The sequence below is a fragment of the Schistocerca piceifrons genome, chromosome 8 (assembly GCF_021461385.2).
Source record: "Schistocerca piceifrons isolate TAMUIC-IGC-003096 chromosome 8, iqSchPice1.1, whole genome shotgun sequence".
Taxonomy (NCBI): Eukaryota; Metazoa; Arthropoda; class Insecta; order Orthoptera; family Acrididae; genus Schistocerca; species Schistocerca piceifrons.
Window position 1 is genome coordinate 447,859,082 of NC_060145.1, and position 20,486 is coordinate 447,879,567.

The following is a 20,486-nucleotide window of genomic DNA, read 5'->3' on the forward strand; positions in this document are numbered from 1 at the left end:
TTCGTGTCGAGTTTGACGCCGTCCAGATGCGCGATCGCGGCGAGTACGTCTGTGTTGCGATGCCTTCTCGACGGTATCGGTGACGGATGCGTCGCCGGAGTCCGTGTAGTAATCCATCTCTTCGTCCAGGGGCATCTCTGCGGCGAGGGTACTAATACTTCCCCCCACCGCGGGTCCGGTCGTCATAGGTGTGTCGGCTGACGGCGAGGCAAGCCCCACCGAACCGCGGCCGGCCGACACGAGATCGCTCGCTTCGCACGCGCGCGCAGACCCTCCTTCCGTCACGTGCGACATCCCAGTCGCGACTGGAAATACACGCGGCGAGCAGCGTACATGCGACAAGGCTACCGGCGAGCAGCGAGGTGCCGTGTGCCAGTAGCGAGCTGCCAGCATAAACGTACCCGTAGGCATTGAGCCCACAACTCTAGCCACATAACTAGGAGACCGAGTAACTCATTCCAAGCGTCACGAATCACGTCAGAAAGCTGTCGACGGTGACTGTCCGTTTTCCCGCATTACTCTGTGACCATTTCTGCCCAAATATTCTCGATGGGACTAATCAGCACCTTTAGGTGGCCTTTCCATTACAGTAATATTACTATAGTCGTCGAACCACTTCTTAACCACACGTGCCATATGAATAGGCGAGCGATCTTGTTGGCACATGATCTGATCATCGCCAAATCTTGCTGTCAGAGAAGGCAACATCACGTTCTCCAGAATTGATATGTAATTGCGCGCATCGAATCTTCCTTCCACTTCTCACAGGAGCCCACACCCTTCGGCCGATATCCATGCCCATACCGTTACCGACTCCCTGCCACTCCTTCGGCAACTGTAAATATATTTTCGATTATACCTAGCACCTTTAGGCCGGTAAACAAGTACTTTTCCGGTTGATGCCGTAGAGAAAACTTTTTCGTCCGTGAAACTCACTCGCCTCCAAAACTGGAGAGGTTTGTCGACATATTCAGCAGCAAAAGCAACGCGAGCTTCCCTGTGGGAAACAGTCAATGTCTCTTTCACAGCAGCTCTTCTTGCTCTCAGTCCACCTTCCCTTAGACGACGAGTGACGATTTTACTGCAAACATTGAGACCCAAAGTCTGCTGAATTTGTCGTGCGTTGACAAATGGGTGGTTCCCACTGAAACGGCGTATCTGTCGATTCTGAGCTGCTGCTGTTTTGCAGCGACGGCCACGAGGCCTTCCATTCTGGTTACCACCCTCTTCCTTTCGTCTAATCCACCTGGTTACCGTCGACGAGTGAAGCCCCATACTTCTTGCTGTATAGCCATTTGAAAATCCCTCTGCATGGAGTGCTATTATAGCGCCTTTGTCTGCCTCAGCCTCAGCCACATGGGTCATTTAGCATTGACTGAATGATTCGTCGCGGTTAATATCTGTTGCGAAAACAGCGCTAGTAGGAAACAGACTGTCTCGCAAGCCTGCACCCGTGTCATTACATAGTGGAGCAACTTAGAATCTGTAAATTTTCTCAGAAGGGACTGGTCTGCTCGTGTCATGACTTATTCTGATAAATATTACATGAAATGAAATGTTTACGTTTTGCATATACGGCAGGCCTAACGCAAGAAACATTTCTGAAATATCTGATGCAACCTGAAGAACACTCCGTGAATTTTAGCTGTAGAAGGTTGCCTTATAAGAAGGAAAACGTGTTTATCCTCGCTCGCCGTGTTTCCAAGTGGCGCAGTTTACTCTGAGGTATACATAGTTCTCGCCGGGCGTAAGAAGCTACTCGACTAACGAGGGAAACTCGTCAGGTGCCATACGCTGATTGTCCGGAAACTTTGCTCAGTGAAGGAGAGGACAAAATAAGCGAACGTGTGTTTCGGCTTGTCTGCAGACATTCGACCGTTTCCGAGAAAACGACGGTCAAAGTTGTCACCTTTTGCGCCCGAGAATGCAATTGAAGCGGTGGCCCAGTGGCTATCGTCGTTCCTTCTTAACTTTGATTCCCGAGCTCGAGACCATATTGGTTTTTTTTATTCTTATTTTTCCTCCCTCTCTATCAGAATAAACTACGAATGTTTTTGTCCCAATTTATGTTGAAATAATGTTGTCGTTATTCGTCAATTAAATTTCTGTGTAATTAATTAATTAAAAAAATAATAAGCGATTGAGAAAATAATGTGAAATATTTTTGAACCTCCTTACAACCTGTAAGGTTGCAAGGACATTCACAAATATTTCACATCATTTTCTCATTCGTTTAACTGGCCAATAACGTCAGCATTGTTTCAACATAAAGTGGAATAAACATTCGTAGATAATTCAGAGAGTGAGGGGGCAAAAAAGGAACAACCGGGTTTCGAACTCGCAGCGAAAAGTTCTGAAGTCGCGACGGCAGCTGCTGAGCCACCGCTTCAATTGAATCCTTACACGATAAAAAGTATCTACACTATAGCAACAGCGCATTGAAAACTTTGACCGTCATTTTCTCAGAAGCGGTCGAGTGTATGCGAATAAGCCGAGACATGTTTTCGCTTATTTTGTCCCCTCTTTCACTGAGCGAAGTTTCAGCAAGATCGGGGTATGACAGTTGGCGGGTCCCCTCGTAAGAAGCGTGCGTTGCGATTCAGTAGACAGAACGCGTCCACTTTCCTCGGCTACTCATTGACATGTTTGGGAACTTTCCTTCTTGTAGTGGCAGTTTGCATTATGAAGGTTGGTTTTCCTGATAACGATCTACTAATAGACTTTGCTCCTAATTTGCGTTACTGTGTAGTAGACCTCAGGAACGTACCTTCAGCGTTTGCTTGGGGGGGAGGGGGGGGGGGCGGGTCCAACACTATCATTTACGAAGGTAAACCTGTCTTCGCCCACCACATAAAAAGGTTTTGCTGTTAACGCCAATAGAGTCAATCAAGCATAAATTAAAAACCCACAAACACGTTATCATCCATATTATATGCGGGTAAAACTGTAGAGTAACACTAATTGACCCAAGCGTCTTTAAATATAACATATGTATTGTAGCTGTTGAGGTATTTATTTATGAAAAAGCAGCTAATTGTAAGCTAACATTGGAGGTAATTATACAGGGTGTCCCAGCTATCTTGTCCACCCAAAATATCTCTGGAACAATAACAGCAATTGGAAAACGACTTTCACCGGTATCACTGTAGGGCTGGGGCCCATGAATGTACATATTTGGAAACATTCTAAAACGAAAGCATATGTGTTTTTTAATACAAACTTATGTTTTTTTAAATGGACCTCCTATATTTTTTCTTCAGCAATCCATAACATGACAAAGCACATACACAATGGCGTTGATTGCATCGCAATATTCCCATTACATCCCGAGACACTAAGACGCGAAGTTGCTTGAAACACCCAACATGCGCTGCTAGCGCACGTCCTGAGGCTCGGGCGTGAACCCCATGCTGCGCGTAATCGCGATGTGATTGACATGCATAATCACACTTCCATACTTATCAAGAGGTCCGAAACGAATAATACGGTCTCCTGCCATCCTGCATTAACGTCGTACATTCCAGCAGGTATTTATCCCATAGGCTAGGGGTGATGCGGTTCTGTAACATATCTGTGTACCGCAACGTTAGTCACAAAGTTAACTTCGCTTATCGTTAATCCGTTACTAAAAAGGTAATGCCGTTCAACGTTAAAACTTTGAACTGTCACTTGCGCTAGATCTACAGTAAAGTAATCATTCACTCGTAATAGTAAAATTCATGTTGACGGTTTTAGTGAAACGAGCAAGTGCACTAAAAGTTTTACCGTTGTTTAGGTAAAAATGTTTTGATTTGGGAAGTTCAGGTAGGACATAGAAGATGAATGTAAACATGTTTAACCAATTAGTTTTATTGTCACATAATTATCAATGTTATGTTTATCTAATGCGCTAAATGACAAATTGTTGCAAACAAATGTTTCTTAACATCACTGGGTAAAATGGCCCTTTGTAGAAACGTCCACTGTGATACCAGCACTACATACTAAACATAGCGTTCACATCTCATGCTCAAAGTGATGCCCATTGGCTTGCATACATAGGGTCACTCTGCGGATGAAGGATGCCCTACTTCGTGCTACTGTTTCCTCTTTGATGGCTGTACAAGCATCAATAATGCGTTGCTTCATGTCCTCTGGTGTTGTTGGTTCATGTTGATAAACAGCATCCTTCACTGCTCCCCAAAGAAAATACTCCTACGGTGTAAGGTCCGGAGATCGGGCAGGCCACCTAATTGGGCCACCTCGTCCAATTCACCTACCAGGGAAAGGTTCAGAGGTACGGTGTCCAAGAGAACAGGAAGATTGTGTCGTATAAATCGGGAGTATTGTCTGCCATTTTGGATGCCATTTATAAAGAAAGGTCCGATAATGGTATCTCCAATAATCCCACACCAAACATTAACTTTCCACGGACGTTGATGCTTTACCTGACGGAGCCATTTTGGATTGTCTGCGGACCAATAATGCATATTCCTCATATTGACAATACCTTTGTTGGAGAATGATGCCTCGTCGGTAAAGAGAACATCTGCAAAAAAATTTGGATTAGTCAGAAGTTTTTGCTGAGCCCACTGACAAAATGTTACCCTATTGCGGAAATCATTTCCATGAAGATCCTGGTGTAAATGAACATGGTAAGGATGAAATTTATGACGTTTAAGAATACGCTGTGCACTTGATTTCGACACACCAACTTCACGTTCAATTTGACGTGTGCTGATTTGAGCATTCACAGCTATGGTAGCGAGCACAGCAACTTCAGCACGTTCATCTGTGCGTGTTCTAGGACGATGTCGAGGTCTTGGATTTAAGCTTCCCGTTTCACGTAGACGAGATGTGAGACCACCAAACATCCGGCGCGAAGGCGATTGCTTGTCAGGGAATCGTCTTCTGTACAGTCGTTCTGCCTGAACAGCATTTCGTCCACCTACAACAGGGTACAGTACAGGTATGTAGAGTAGGGTAGAAAACAGACATATTAACTTAATAATCATAATGTTCGCTAACAGTACTATCAACAAACAAGCAATCTCATAACGTATTTCCCGTCAGCGTGCATTCTCCATAGATCAGCAGCATTTCTACCATATCTTCATGTGTGTACATTATACTGTACAGTATAAGTTCCACAACACAACGTTTATTCACAACGTGTACTACCTCCGTGCCGTCACTAGATTACTCTGATGCACGACTACACTGCAAGCGGTGTACTGAACGCCAAAGGAACAACAAATGGGATGCTCGGAGGGTGGTGGAGTACAGGAGTTTGCATGGGTCGCAAATCATAAACAAGGCGAAGTAGTAACTGTGGCAGTAGTGGGAACTACGTTGGACACTTGACTAGGTAGAGCCAGGCCCTGCGCGACAGGCACAATGGGTCATATAACGCATTAGATAAACCTTATTTTGGGTGTGCAGGATAAATAAGACAACCTGACGGGTGTACACCGATCGGTACTGGATCATATTGTGTACGTAGATACGTAAAACGTGCAAGAGGGAAACCATTATGTGCTTATGAGAGTAGATGGCAGCAGACCGTATTGTTCGTTTCGGACCTCTTGATAAGTATGGAGGTGTGATTACACGTGTCGATCACATCGCGATTACGGGCAGCATGGGGTTCACGCCTGAGCTCCAGGATGTGCGCTAGCAGCGCATGTCGGGTGTTTCAAGCGTCAACTTCGCGTCTTAGTGTCTCGGGATGTAATGGGAATATTGCGATGCAATCAACGCCATTGTGTATGTGCTTTGTCATGCTATGGATTGCTGAAGAAAAAGTATAGGAGGTCCATTAAAAAAACATAAGTTTGTGTTAAAAAACACATATGCTTTCGTTTTAGAATTTTTCCAAATATGTACATTCATGGGCCCCAGCCCTACATTGATACCGGTGAAAGTCGTTTTGCAATAGTTCTTATTGTTCCAGAGATATTTTGGGTGTCATTTAAATTGTGACACTTTATTTACAAATTAACTTACGTCCTGAAGTTACAGCAAAATGCCAAACATTAATTACTTTAATTTAAAGTATTGTATTTAGCCTTTTACGTCTTGCTGCTAACTTACTAATAATTTCTGCACAATCTAGTTGCACCGCCAGATCACGATGAAAACTCATTAGAGCAAGACCAGTAAGCCTATCACCTCCCATTTAATTCCTTATGTAAGTTTTTAGCGTCTTCATAGTCGAGAAACATCTTTCAGGGGTCGCCGTTGACACTGGGAGTGTGGCTAATATGATAAGAAGCTTTTTCAGCCGGCCGGAGTGGCCGTGCGGTTCTAGGCGCTACAGTCTGGAGCCGAGCGACCGCTACGATCGTAGGTTCGAATCCTGCATCGGGCATGGATGTGAGTGATGTCCTTAGGTTTGTTAGGTTTAATTAGTTCGAAGTTCTAGGCGACTGATGACCTCAGACGTTAAGTCGCATAGTGCTCAGAGCCATTTGAACCAAGCTTTTTCATCGAAGGGAAAAACAGTTCATCACACTGATCAATAACTTCTACTGCAGTGACAGGATTGTCCTCTACAGATTTCCAGTGATTGTGCCATATCTCGTACTCACTCAGGACTGTTGTGCCTACATTCTCACCAAGAAATATTTGCGCTATCTTCTTAAGATTTTCTTTTGTGCTGGAGTAATTATGGGTTTTCTCAGGCAGGAGCATCTGAATTCCTTCGATTGTTTCTTCGTGTGGTTTAAAACGAGCATCAAGTTCTGTGATCACATGTTCAATAAAATGGTAAAATACATTTCGACGATTATATATTTCAGCAGTTTCTCCTGGTACATTGCTGCGCTGGGTTTGCCTTCCAGTCGTTCTTGGAACAGTTATGTCACTTCAGCTCATCTGCTTTGCCTGCTCGAAAAGGACTGAGAACTCACTTTCATTCCGAATATTTTGTAAAGTAGTTCTAACTGTTTTCGCATAACTGCAAATGTTCATCAGGTGATCACTGACCTTCTGCATTGCTTTATTCAGGTTCGCTGTATATGAAAAAACTTTTCGTAATATAACAAGCGACGTGATAAATTGGCTATTTTCCATGGCAGTCTGCAGTTGGTATGCTTCAGTGGCTACATCCCTACTAGCAGCGTCTTGAAGGGCCTCAAGTGTTGCGCGTACCACAGGAAGCATTTCTGCAAATCTCTCAACAACCACATGCTTTTCGGTCCACCGCGTCTCAAAAAGGGAGATCAGCGTTGAATGAGATGAATCTGTTTGATCTGAAATTTTCTTCAAAAGGTTGTCCCGAAGTGCAGATTGTCGAAAAAAGTTTACTATACTTCTTATTGTTCCAATGCAGTTCCGTATCACAAGTATTTCACACGAATGCGCAAGAACTAAATTAAGGACATGTGCCACACAATGTACAAATTGCGCTCTCGGATATTGTTCTACAATTATTGTTCTGACGCCTCGTAACCGGCCGCTCATTACTGCAGAGCCATCAAAGCCTTGCCCTACCAATTTGTCCATATCCAAGTTATAACATAATAAATGTGTTATGATCGTGTTTGCCAATGCTTACGCTGAAACATCTTCCTCGTAGATAAAGTCTAGAAAATCCTCCCTGATAATCGATTTTCCTGTACCTTTGTCATCAGAGATGGATTTACGTATAGGCCCACTAGGCACGGGCGTAAGGGCCGTAGCTTTAGAGGTCGGCATTTTTTGCATTCTATTTAATACTTGATGTTTTAAAAATAACTGCTCTAACACATGACAAGAATGATAAATATTGAGAAATAACCTGGTAGTTTGAACAAGCCGTAACAAAGACAATCGACAATACAAGTTTGAAATATTGTTAGTTTACTTGGCGACTCAATGGAAATTTAAGCACTCATTTTCCGTCTGGAATCGAGTTTTCAAAAGTTAAAAGCCGACAGCATTGTGGCAATAATAAGTTAACGTTCACTGAGAACAGAGAAAGAGGCGACAATGAAGTCAAATTCACTCATAGCACAGTTTGGTCAAGTAATCCAAGCTAGTCAGTTTATCACTGTTGTGTTTAAAGTAAAAAGCTTTCTGCTCGTGTACAGTGTGGTACGATTTTCAACTGGAACTTTTTATTTACAAACTTTTTTGTGCTGGTGTTGGTTGACAATTGCATAAGTGTCTTGAACGTGAATAAGAGTGACAAAAACAAACGTGTAAAATTAAGTGGGGCGCATATATTACGGTGTTTTTAGGTGTGCAAAAGTTTTTTATCCGCCGCTGTTTGTCACATTTACTTTTCAGCCAGTGAACAGTCACCATTTTTGCTGGCAAAGAAAAGCTACTTCAACATGGACAAAGTTGCTACCATTATTCAGTATTAAACTTCATAAAATTATATCACACTGTACAGTCTCAGTGATCGTAGTTTCAAGGTTAGGTACCAGAAAAAGAGAGCTCCAAAACAATCACACGCTTTCTATGTTTTTATTGGCCATGGAAAACTTATTTTAGAAAAATTATAAGAAACGTTCAATAAGTGATTGAATAATTCTGTTAGTTGAGATTTACACTGCCAATACATGTGCCTGTAACCACATTAAAATTCATTAACTTCAGACTAACACGTTTCAAGAGTTTTGAAGTGAGTAGTTCCTAGGGAAAACGCTCATAATCCAGGCAATTGTTACTATAAATATAAATAGAAAATAGTTATTTTACATTATAACCAAATTCTCTCGCATAATAGCCTAACGCAAAATTAAACTAGAAAAAATTGGTATAACGTATTTTGCGATAGGCCCATTTGTTCACTTGTAATTAAATGTTAAACTAGAAGGTTCTTCTTTATTTTGTACGAAACTGCGGCCCAAAATCAGATAACCATTTTTTTAATGGTAAATAGGAGACTCACCCTTCTCCGCTTCATCCTGTTTTCCTGGATGGTCCCGCTTCTTCATGCTGGGATTCCGCATCACGTGGTGACATGCCACTCTCTTTCGAAACAAGTGCACCAGAATTCTGTGTCTCTTTTTTAGAAAAAAAACCAGAATATCTGTCTTGTCCGTTTCACAGGTGGTTTTTCTCCCAATCACGGCTCTCTTAACAACTAAACACACGCACGCACAGTTTAAGCTGTCTTTAACACACGGCGCCCGAAACTTCGTCGCTCTAATTCTGACTGCCCAAGGGCAAGCGACAGAACACACTGGATTGGTTCCGTTCAGTGTTGCCAGCCAAAAGCAAGTTAATTCCGCTAAGAGAACATCCAAATTCCACTACAGTTTCAAATGTAATTTCTGATATAGTCTACACAATTCCTGACGATATACAGGCAAAATAAATAATTTAAACTATAAACAAATATATTCCATACCTTTCCAGCTGGGGCATTTAACGTTCAGCGACAGCTAGCACGACAGTGTGCAGTGATGGATCTGAATATCGTGCTTCATTCAAATAGTTGCTGTTAATATAGTAATTGTAGTTTGGTGAGACAGGTAAGTTTCATCTTTATATGGAATCTGAACTGGCTAAGGCTAAGGAATTAATTTACAAGGTTTTTTTTAGCATTGTGTGTGTCAAACGTTTCAATGTTTATTAAAATCACAATGAAATGCATGAATTTGTTGATGCAGCAACATTGTGATCATCTTCAGTTCTCAGATAATAATTGATACGTTTTTCGAACTTACGGAAATGTTCCTCCGTATTTGTGTACGAAATATAATAATGATCAATAACGGTTCTTGTTTTGGATGTCTAGTCATACTTTCAACAAGCCACTTAACGTTTCTGCGAGTAGCTTAATAAGTCTTTTAGTTTTAATGTCTGTCATCATGGAGAAAGACTGTTCGGTATCTGCATTCCCGTGCATATATTACATGTTTTGCACTTGGCACTGAAAATTCACGTGGGTTTTACATTTCGCCAAAGAAAGTTGAATTCCGCTACATTTTTAACAATTTCAGAATTTCGCCGCTACGCCACGAAGGCCAGAAAACTCCAATACGCGTAGCGGAATTCCGCTACGGTTGGCAAGATTGTGTAACGGAAGTGAGTGCAAACAGTGAGTGTGGGGGTAGACACCCCGCCGCAGGGCACAGCTATTTTTTGCAGCCTCATTCCTCCATGGCTTTGTCACTACGTCAACCAAGCGCAGTGCGCGACTATTTCGTGGCACGGTTTTTCAAAAGCGGGTATTCTTCTAATATTGGCGTTTTTTGTGTATACTAAGGAAGGGGGAGGGGTGTCCAGGCCCCCTGCCGCCCCCCCCCCCCTTATATACGTCCTTGGTAGACCTACTGCAGCGACTTGAACCGGAAATGTTTGTTTATTTTGATAGTCCGTTTCTTAGTTGCCATATTTTGTTATAATATTTTCCTTTGTTTCAAAACGGTAAGTTTAGATGACCACTGCAACTTGGTAACATAAGTAACAATTTAATACTTTGAAACAGTTACGTGGGGTGTACGAGGAGTGTACTCCATTGAATGACTCTTTACGTTAAACACGAAAGCTGCGTCTAGTAACAATAGTTAACTTTTGTCATGTGACCGAAACACAAGTCGAAATATTGTCAATTCATCTCAGTACCCAGTAAAACTGAAACAGGAAGGATCGCAAACATACTTTTATGGGGAAAGAAAACGAAAGACTGCGTTTTATTGGCCGCACACTAAGAATACGCAACAGGTCTTCTGAAAACACTGCCTACACTTCGTTTGTCCGTCCACTAAAAAATAGTATTCGTGCGCGGTATGGGATCTTTGACAGACATGATTGACGGTGCACGCCAGAAACGCCCAAGTAACGGTGGCACCACAGTCTAAATATATACAGTCGCGACACTCCCTGCTGTGAAAGTAGTTACCATTTGACAGTTCAAGTGACACTAGCGCCCCTAGCGGCCAGAAAGCTCGCTTTCCTTTGACGGCAGATGCGCTGTAAAAATAATGTTTGTTTTTAATTCGTTTTGTACGTAATTTACAAAATAGTTAGTATATTTTGCGTCACAAGTGTTAGAACAGCGAGAGACATAAATGATCGTGAAATATAAGTAAACAGATCACGAACTATTGAATGAAGTGACATAAGCCGCTACATATTCTTGAATAAATAATTAAGAAGTAGCATACAATCGCACTTATTCCACTGAAAGTAAGAGAATACACACTGCATATCCCACATATGAAGTACATAGATGCTCTTCCTTGTGTAAAAATGAAGCGACACACCACTTTTCATTACGTTCTGCTTTGCAGGAAGCCTGCGTCCAAAAATACAATTTCCATCTTATTTTTTGTGGTATCAGGTTATCTCAATAAAAAGCATGACTGTTTTAAAACTTTGTTATATCCCATTGATACATTTAAGGAAAATCAAATTAAATGAATGAGTCAGTCTTAACACTTTAGCAACCCAAATGAGCCAGCTTCATCACTTTTTTATTTCTGCTCTTGCTCCTACCGCCTAAGTCTTGATTGCTGAATTTAATAATGTAAAAGAGCCTCACTTCCACAAACAGTCTTACTAACAGCAGCTTGGTTTCAGCACAGCACCCAGGCGGAAAATTGGGGACGTCCATCAACATGTTCACAAAGAAAGCACCACAATTACTTATGTGAGCATATTAATCAAAAGTAGAAGTCATATTAGTCTCGCAATGAGGTAAAAATTCTTTGACCTCTTCTGTACAAATAAATAGGCTTCCAAAGTTGCCTTCATAACTTTCAAAATAACAATAAACTCTGTCATTTGCATCTAAGTATTGGCTGCCGTCTACAAGTACTGTCCTACATTTTTAACAGTCATGAATAGTACGCAGTTTCTTTAATACATAACCAAACACGTACCTCATGCTGTTTGCCTCTCCGAGGTCTGTTTGGACTTCCACATTTGGTAGTCTGATCACTGAACTCGTGTCACTGATGTCCAACAGAGGTGAAACAAGTAATTTGGACGCTGCTTTCATACCCACTATTGTCTGACCCCAGTTGTTCCCCTCACAATTGGAGGTAGCTACACTGTGTGTGTTCATTAATTTGCTTAAAGCACAATTATTGAAAGCAACTCAATACTTTCGTGGTGATGGGTTGCTACAAAAACCACCTTTATGCCTTATCACTGAGAAAACGTTTTCCAGTGGATCTTGATTAATTTTGTGTGTTAATAAATATAACTTGGTTCCATCCAAAACATCATCAACAAACATGTTCAAAGCGCTTATGTTGCCCAGAAGTCCTTTAACACACTTAATCCTAGATGAAAAATCTTTCCCATCAACATTTACAAATTTCCGTGACTGTATCCATATCTTTAATATTTCCAAATGTCTTGAGGCACTTGTAATGCAGTTCCTTAAGGATACAGGCCCTTTAACACTATATGCATTAAATATGTCAAAAATACCGTTTACTTTTTGGCGAAAATCTGCAGTAGAAGTAGCAGATGATGATATGGTGCCACAAGTAACGAGACCGGGATTCAACGGTTTACGTTTATTCGCATAGTTCAGAAAAAACCTTACATAGTGGAAAAAAAGTGTCTGAATGCCTGCTGCTACTGTATGACTCAACAAACGAACTGCAGTGCTTACCTTCATTTTTGTTGGACAGCTCTTTTAGTGAGCTTGGGGGCCAACTTGTACTTCCTTTCACAATCACTTGAGTACAACTGACAAATGTCCTTCCATGAAGCACTGCCAGTCCATTCTTCATCCGTTGTGTGGATAATGTTATAACTGAATAAATTATTAAGGATGCTTTTTATCAAGTGTGGGGTGTCATAAAAAGTGAATCTTACTCCCTTCATGTACTAAGCATGGATTAACTGGTGTGATACCCAGTCTGTGCCTCCACTCCACAAAATTCGAGCCTTGGTCAGTAAAACATGTTTTTACAACCAAACCAATCTCTGTGAGTTTTTTGACAACTTCCAAAAATATGCGCATTAGATGGGTGGCTCCTACTGGTCCTTTGGAGAAATACTAATGGCTGTTTAAAATTTGAGAAGATATCGTTAATCATTACAACTAATGCAGTATTGGCAACCACAGATGTACGTATGAAACCCATGTCTTCAAATCCAATAACACGATCCGTAGAGCTGTCATAGATCAAATTTTCCATTAGTGACATCTCATCCATAGACAAATTAACAATTATATCAGTTTCTGGTAACTGCTGCACTTTCTGCTTTAAAAGATGAAATATGTTATTATTTATCCCACAATTTAATTGTATATCTTCCACATACCTTTGTAAGGTACGTACTGATGGAAGGCTAAAACATTGTGATAAAAAAACTGTATGCCTGAAAAGTGCAAATAATTTAGTTTCATCTTTCCATCTCGCACCACGTTTTCTATTCAGTGGTGTACTGATTTGTCTTATCAATAAATCGAGAGCATCTTTTTTCAAGTACTTGGAACCAATACTTTTTAAAACGAGCTTTTCCTTTTGTACTTGTGTCCTCTGAAGTTGTGGGTGCAGTTTATTCTTACGATGGGCACTTTCCTTGTCACGTAGTAATTTTGTACGAAGTCAAATGATTTGCACGTTTTTACATTTCACACGATTTTCCACCACGCGAACAATTTCACTTAATCTAAGCATTTCATCTTCAAAAGATGTCTGTGTTGCAGATTCCGTTTTTAGTGATTTTATATATGTCTTTCGTGTAGGAACACTTGTGGTAGCTGTTTCTTCTGTGTGAGGAGACAGTTTTATTGGTTTTGCAGTAACACTTTCACGTTTGTATCGTCACTAGTTGTGGCTTATTCGGCACATCAAATAACGTAGGAACTGCATTCCATACCAATGTCTTCCTTTCCGCGCTCATGAACTGTAATGTAACGCACAAAACTTCACGTTATTGTGCAAATAAAGGACATCTTTTTGCAGCAGGTCCTGTTTTCTACTATTCTAAGTATTTCTTGCTCCTAAAAAAGAAAAACAAATTCAGTAATTCAATGCAGTTTAGGAAAAATCGTAAATATAGAGCGCTCTAATGTGATGTTTCATACCTCTCAGGGTCTTTATGAAACCTGAAGAATGACAAATTTGGTGCTTTCTTCCTATTATTACTGCAATTGATTGCGCTACATACGCTGCCTTTCGTAAAAACCATGTTGAAAATTAATATAAACGATACTGTTTACATTTACTGAATACCGTATTCAGCAGCGTTGCTTCTCCACCGCTTGGGGCGCTGTTGTCACGGTGTATAACAAAAATCAGCGAGAGTGTCGCGACTGTATATATTAGACTGTGGTAGCACGATTTGTAATGTCACGATGTAGGGGAGAGTGAGTCTCAGATTTGATAAGTGAGTTGGGGTGACATTCATGAAAACAAAAGCGTTTATCGTTTATTATTTCGTTTATTATTAACGAAATTATGTTGTAATTGCGACATGTGAGACACATTTGATTTGAACATCGAAGTTGTTTGCTGTTTATTTATGATTTGTGCATTATTTTCAGTCATAGACAACCACCTAGGCGCGTTAATTTGATACTGAAATACAGGGTCATGCATAGACCAATAACAATAAATTCTTAATTACATGTAATGGTACTGCAGTATCTGCCAGCGTCTTCAGAAGTGGATATCGCATACGACGTCCCTAGGGTGTTTAAAAGTGGATATTGCAGACGACTCTGATCACGGAATTTTTACGAAGCTACATTCAAATTTTGTTCGAACGATCTGAGTTGCTGGCCAATAAAGTTTATCCTCACTATACAGTATATTTTATCATTAAACATGAGGTCAAAAGGGTTTCGCCGGGTGCGGTAGCCGTGCGGCTCTAGGCGCTTCAGTTACGAACCGCGTGGCTGCTTCAGTCGCAGGTTGGAATCCTACCTCGGGTGTTGTGTGTGATATCCTTAGGTTAGGTAGGTTCAAGTGGTTATAGGTCTAGGGGACCGGTGACCTAAGCAGTTTGATCGCATAGTTCTTAGAGCCATTTTTTGACCTTTCCGGTAATTTTCTGTAGACGTTTCCGGTAATTTTATTTAAATTGCGTTAACATATCTCACTTTTTTACACCACCAAGGGACCGTATACCGCAAGAAGTGCGATATGTTTCTGCGTATTATGTCTACCCATGCTGGAGGTAAACGGGTTTCAAGGGTTAGATAGACGGTCAAGAAAGTGAGACTAGTAGGGTTCCATTTTTACCGAATTAGGTGACGGATTCCTAACAACGAAAATAGCTAGGACAGTTATTGAAGATAAGGGCCGCATAAATAATTCCCCCTACTCTTTATTCTAAATGTTCTAGTTGCAGTCGATACAACAGCATATTAATCGTAGCTACGCTTTCTATCCAAATCACGTTTGAAGGAATGCAAATAAAACCCATTTGCCTATACACGTGGTAATTCAGATCCCAGTATTAATGCCACTGCGTTTTAGAAGTGTGAGCATTCCCAGCTTAAGAAACACTTCAATGAACGTTTTCTGGCTGTGGCGAGTCTAATAGAGAATTCGAAACATTGTGGAATACGTTTTGGCAGCTATGTCGCCGTTTCTTTCCTGGGGCGGTGCAGAATTATCCTACTAAATTTACTCGCTAATAACAGCATGTTGCCGGCCGGAGTGGCCGTGCGGTTCTAGGCGCTACAGCCTGGAGCCGAGCGACCGCTACGGTCGCAGGTTCGAATCCTGCCTCGGGCATGGATGTGTGTGATGTCCTTAGGTTAGTGAGGTTTAATTCGTTCTAAGTTCTAGGCGACTGATGACCTCAGAAGTTAAGTCGCATAGTGCTCAGAGCCATTTGAACCATTTGAACAGCATGTTGTTATTTCGATAAACATCGCGAATGATTATCACATAAGCGGTGACATAAAGGTAGTAAATCAATGTTTTTGAGTCCAGAAAGCTCTATGCAACAGAAACTGCAGATCATTTTGCCATTTTCATTACGAAATTGCGGGCTTATTCGTGTCTGGGCTGTTTGCCTGGGTTGTCTGTAAGCGTAGTGAAAGGTATATGCTACTGCAAGGGAAGTCTGCTTTGTTTTCGTTTCTAATCTCTATGGAGGCAGATGGACTATCAGTAAAGCAATTTTAAGAAATTCTCGCGCCCCCAATACGCTTTATTGCTACCTTTATTCTGTACCGGCGCGCTGTGGATGTCAATATGAAACTCTTGTAGCATGTCATACTTGTTAATGCCTGATTTTTCCTCTTATGTCAATAATTGAATTGACTTAAGTGTGGCACTGAATGATTTTTAACTTAATTTCGTTATGAATCTTCACACATTGCTAAATTTGCACACTTTCATGGTAGGTTAGTAACGGTAATACAGTATGACTGGTCTGAACGTTGAGACAGACCGTTTCGCGGCCAAATGCGCATAATATTTTGCAAACGATCGGGGGTGCTTTGTCTTACTAAAACAGTTAAGATATCGCGATAAGCTGAAATTCATTTTTATTGGTACGGTTCATACTAATTAGCGTTTCTTCTTTCATTTATATCTTATATTTACGTGTTGTGTTTAACACACTAATCAGCGTTAATATAGTCTTACACGTGGTTGAAAACAGCCTGACAAAGTTCGGATAGTGTTTCAATTTCACGCCTGTGCGTAGTATGTTGGTAGCACTTCGCCGCCTTGCCTGTTATGCTGTGTAGCAGACTTTAGAGCTGTGTGGATCAGCATAACGAAAAGGCCGGGGGGGGGGGGGGGGATTTCACTTGTTTTGTCCACGACTGTACATGCTCCACAACTTTTTAGTGGATAGTTCGCTTGACAGGTACTGGCGCTTTGAATGATCACGTCAGCGATGTTATTCATTGGGAATCAGAGAGAATGGAAACAAACGGATGACGTAAAGAAATTCAATTTGGGAATTTCGAAATTTATGTTTCAGTGGCTTGGTAAAGAACAGATAAAACTGGGGTTATCAAAACAGAATGTGAGACAACCGTATTTTAACACACTTGGAGTAATTCTCTTTTTCCAGAAATAAATTTGGGTATATGGTATCTCAGCGCGGGATCTATATTTTTATTTCTTGCAGTGACGGTTGGTCTTTTACAATATGGAACTTCTTTCTTTCCATAATGAGCAATGAATGAATCTCGGCGTCCTTCATTGTGAGATCGATAAAATGACTAGCGAAACCGTCAAATGTGTTGCATCCCAACATCACTGCATGTAAAGCCAAAGCCAAACGTTAGAGGGTGATTACAATTAGGTTTCTTTCGTAAAGATTTGGATGAGTGTCTGAAATAGTAAAAAATGCGGGAACACTTTATAAATGTTTAATATGATATACAAAAATGGCCGTGACGGATATACCTAGAGATTAAAAACGCAGAAAAGAGCAGCAAAAATAAAATTCTGTCAAGGTTAACTTATAGTTTCATGAAGATCCATGATATAATTTGAAAAATCGGAGGTTATGCATAAAGTACAGGTAAACTGCGGGAATAAAACAACAAATGTTTCAGAACCCTTCTTACCTCGTTTCTCTTGGATTTTCTTCCTTGTAGACACGTGTCGTTTCCGTTCGCTATTACATTCTGGATTCAGTGGCAGTAATAATACTTTCACAATCTCTAACACTAGCTTCCTTTCCATCCATTTCGCTCTGCGGCATTAATATTACTGCTCCCAATAATGTTGAATGTTATCCATTGAGCAACATCCAATGCAGAAGTACATTGTTGTTCAAGTATTTGAACCGTTTATAGTGATTATTTTCAGATACTTAGTTTCTTTAATAATGTTTATAATCACATAAAAAACTGTTTCATCCGGCAGCATAATGTTAAATGCACACACTTTCTTTAAAGTGTTCTCAGAGTTAAACTTGATGAATCATTTGACAGTGTATCATGTAACGACTTGCACGTATTATGTTTTAGAAAATAATAAAAAAACATAAAAGATAAACATTTTTTTCAGTAACTTAGTAATTAAAATTTGCACGGCATGTTGTGTTCCGAAGCTTTATATTATGTTCCAAGTGTCTCTGTATGCCCACTGGCCATACAAAGTTCAATGCTTAATAATCACGGGATCTAAGAAATTAGGGACAAAAATCTTTTACCACATTACAAATAATCCTACAAAGATTCTGAAACGTGCGATATCTAGATTTTCGTTTACTTTTTTTCCCACATGTTGAATGTTAGAATTAACCACCTGAGGCATACTATAAAGAACAGGGCCCAGGACAGAATCCTGAGAACTCCTGCCTCGATTGTCTATTTCTACCTCTATCCAAACCTACATAGAAGTTCCCGCCTTGAAGGAATGAGGCTACGACCGTGAGACTGTGGAGTGGAGTGGACAGTCATAGTAGTGGAGCTTATAATCTGTCATGCCAGACTCAATCAAACGCCTTCTCGATATCTAGACTGTTTTGTGACGCTGATATTTTTGGTTTGTAGGAATGTTTGAAGTGAGTATAGGCTCAGGTGTTCCTTTTGCCTAGGAGGTCGAGTAATAATATAGGGCGGTAGTTTTGGGGGAAAGATTGGGTTTTTATTTAGCTTTATTACGGACACACAACACCGTGATTCCAATACAACATTAATTTATTTCTCTCCAAGGAACGTACATCATGGAATATAAAAGATTAATTCAAGGATAATCAATATTTCCAGAGTGTCTATAATTACAAATATCAACCCGCAACACCCTCGACATCGACAGGAAGTGCAAAATGGCTAAGCAGGGATGGCTAGAGGACAAATGTAAGGATGTAGAGGCTTGTCTCACTAGGGGTAAGATACATACTGCCTACAGGAAAATTAAAGAGACCTTTGAAGAAAGGAGAACCACTTGTATGAACATCAAGAGCTCAGATGGCAACCCAGTTCTAAGCAAAGAAGGGAAAGCAGAAAGGTGGAAGGAGTATATAGAGGGTTTATACAAGGGCGATGTACTTGAGGACAATATTATGGAAATGGAAGAGGATGTAGATGAAGACGAAATGGGAGATAAGATACTGCGTGAAGAGTTTGACAGAGCACTGAAAGACCTGAGTCGAAACAAGGCCCCGGGAGTAGACAACATTCCATTAGAACTACTGATGGCCTCGGGAGAGCCAGTCATGACAAAACTCTACCATCTGGTGAGCACGATGTATGAGACAGGCGAAATACCCTCACACTTCAAGAAGAATATAATAATTCCAATCCCAAAGAAAGCAGGTGTTGACAGATGTGAAAATTACCGAACTATCAGTTTAATAAGTCACAGCTGCAAAATACTAACGCGAATTCTTTACAGACGAATGGAAAAACTGGTAGAAGCCGACCTCGGGGAAGATCAGTTTGGATTCCGTAGAAATGTTGGAACACGTGAGGCAATACTGACCTTACGACTTAACTTAGAAGAAAGATTAAGAAAAGGCAAACCTACGTTTCTAGCATTTGTAGACTTAGAGAAAGCTTTTGACAATGTTAACTGGAATATTCTCTTTCAAATTCTGAAGGTGGCAGGGGTAAAATACAGGGAGCGAAAGGCTATTTACAACTTGTACAGAAACCAGATGGCAGTTATAAGAGTCGAGGGGCATGAAAGGGAAGCAGTGGTTGGGAAAGGAGTGAGACAGGGTTGTAGCCTTTCCCCGATGTTATTCAATCTGTATATTGAGCAAGCAGTAAAGGAAACAAAAGAAAAATTCGGAGTAGGTATTAAAATTCATGGAGAAGAAGTAAAAACTTTGATGTTCGCCGATGACATTGTAATTCTGTCAGAGACAGCAAAGGACTTGGAAGAGCAGCTGAACGGAGTGGACAGTGTCTTGAAAGGAGGATATAAGATGGACATCAACAAAAGCAAAACGAGGATAATGGAATGTAGTCAAATTAAGTCGGTTGATGCTGAGGGAATTAGATTAGGAAATGAGACATTTAAAGTAGTAAAGGAGTTTTGCTATTTAGGGAGTAAAATAACCGATGATGATTGAAGCAGAGAGGATATAAAATGTAGACTGGCAATGGCAAGGAAAGCGTTTCTCAAGAAGAGAAACTTGTTAACATCGAGTATAGATTTAAGTGTCAGGAAGTCGTTTCTGAAAGTATTTGTATGGAGTGTAGCCATGTATGGAAGTGAAACATGGACGATAACTAGTTTGGACAAGAAGAGAATAGAAGGTTTTGAAATGTGGTGCTACAGAAGAATGCTGAAGATAAGGTGGGTAGATCACGTAACTAATGAGGAGGTATTGAATAGGATTGGGGAGAAGAGGAGTTTGTGGCACAACTTGACTAGAAGAAGGGATCGGTTGGTAGGACATGTTTTGAGGCATCGAGGGATCACAAATTTAGCATTGGAGGGCACCGTGGAGGGTAAAAATCGTAGAGGGAGACCAAGAGATGAATACACTAAGCAGATTCAGAAGGATGTAGGTTGCAGTAGGTACTGGGAGATGAAGAAGCTTGCACAGGATAGAGTAGCATGGAGAGCTGCATCAAACCAGTCTCGGGACTGAAGACCACAACAACAACACACCCTCCCCACCCTGGTCAACTTCTAGAGGAATGACCAGTTGAACGGGACGTGAGA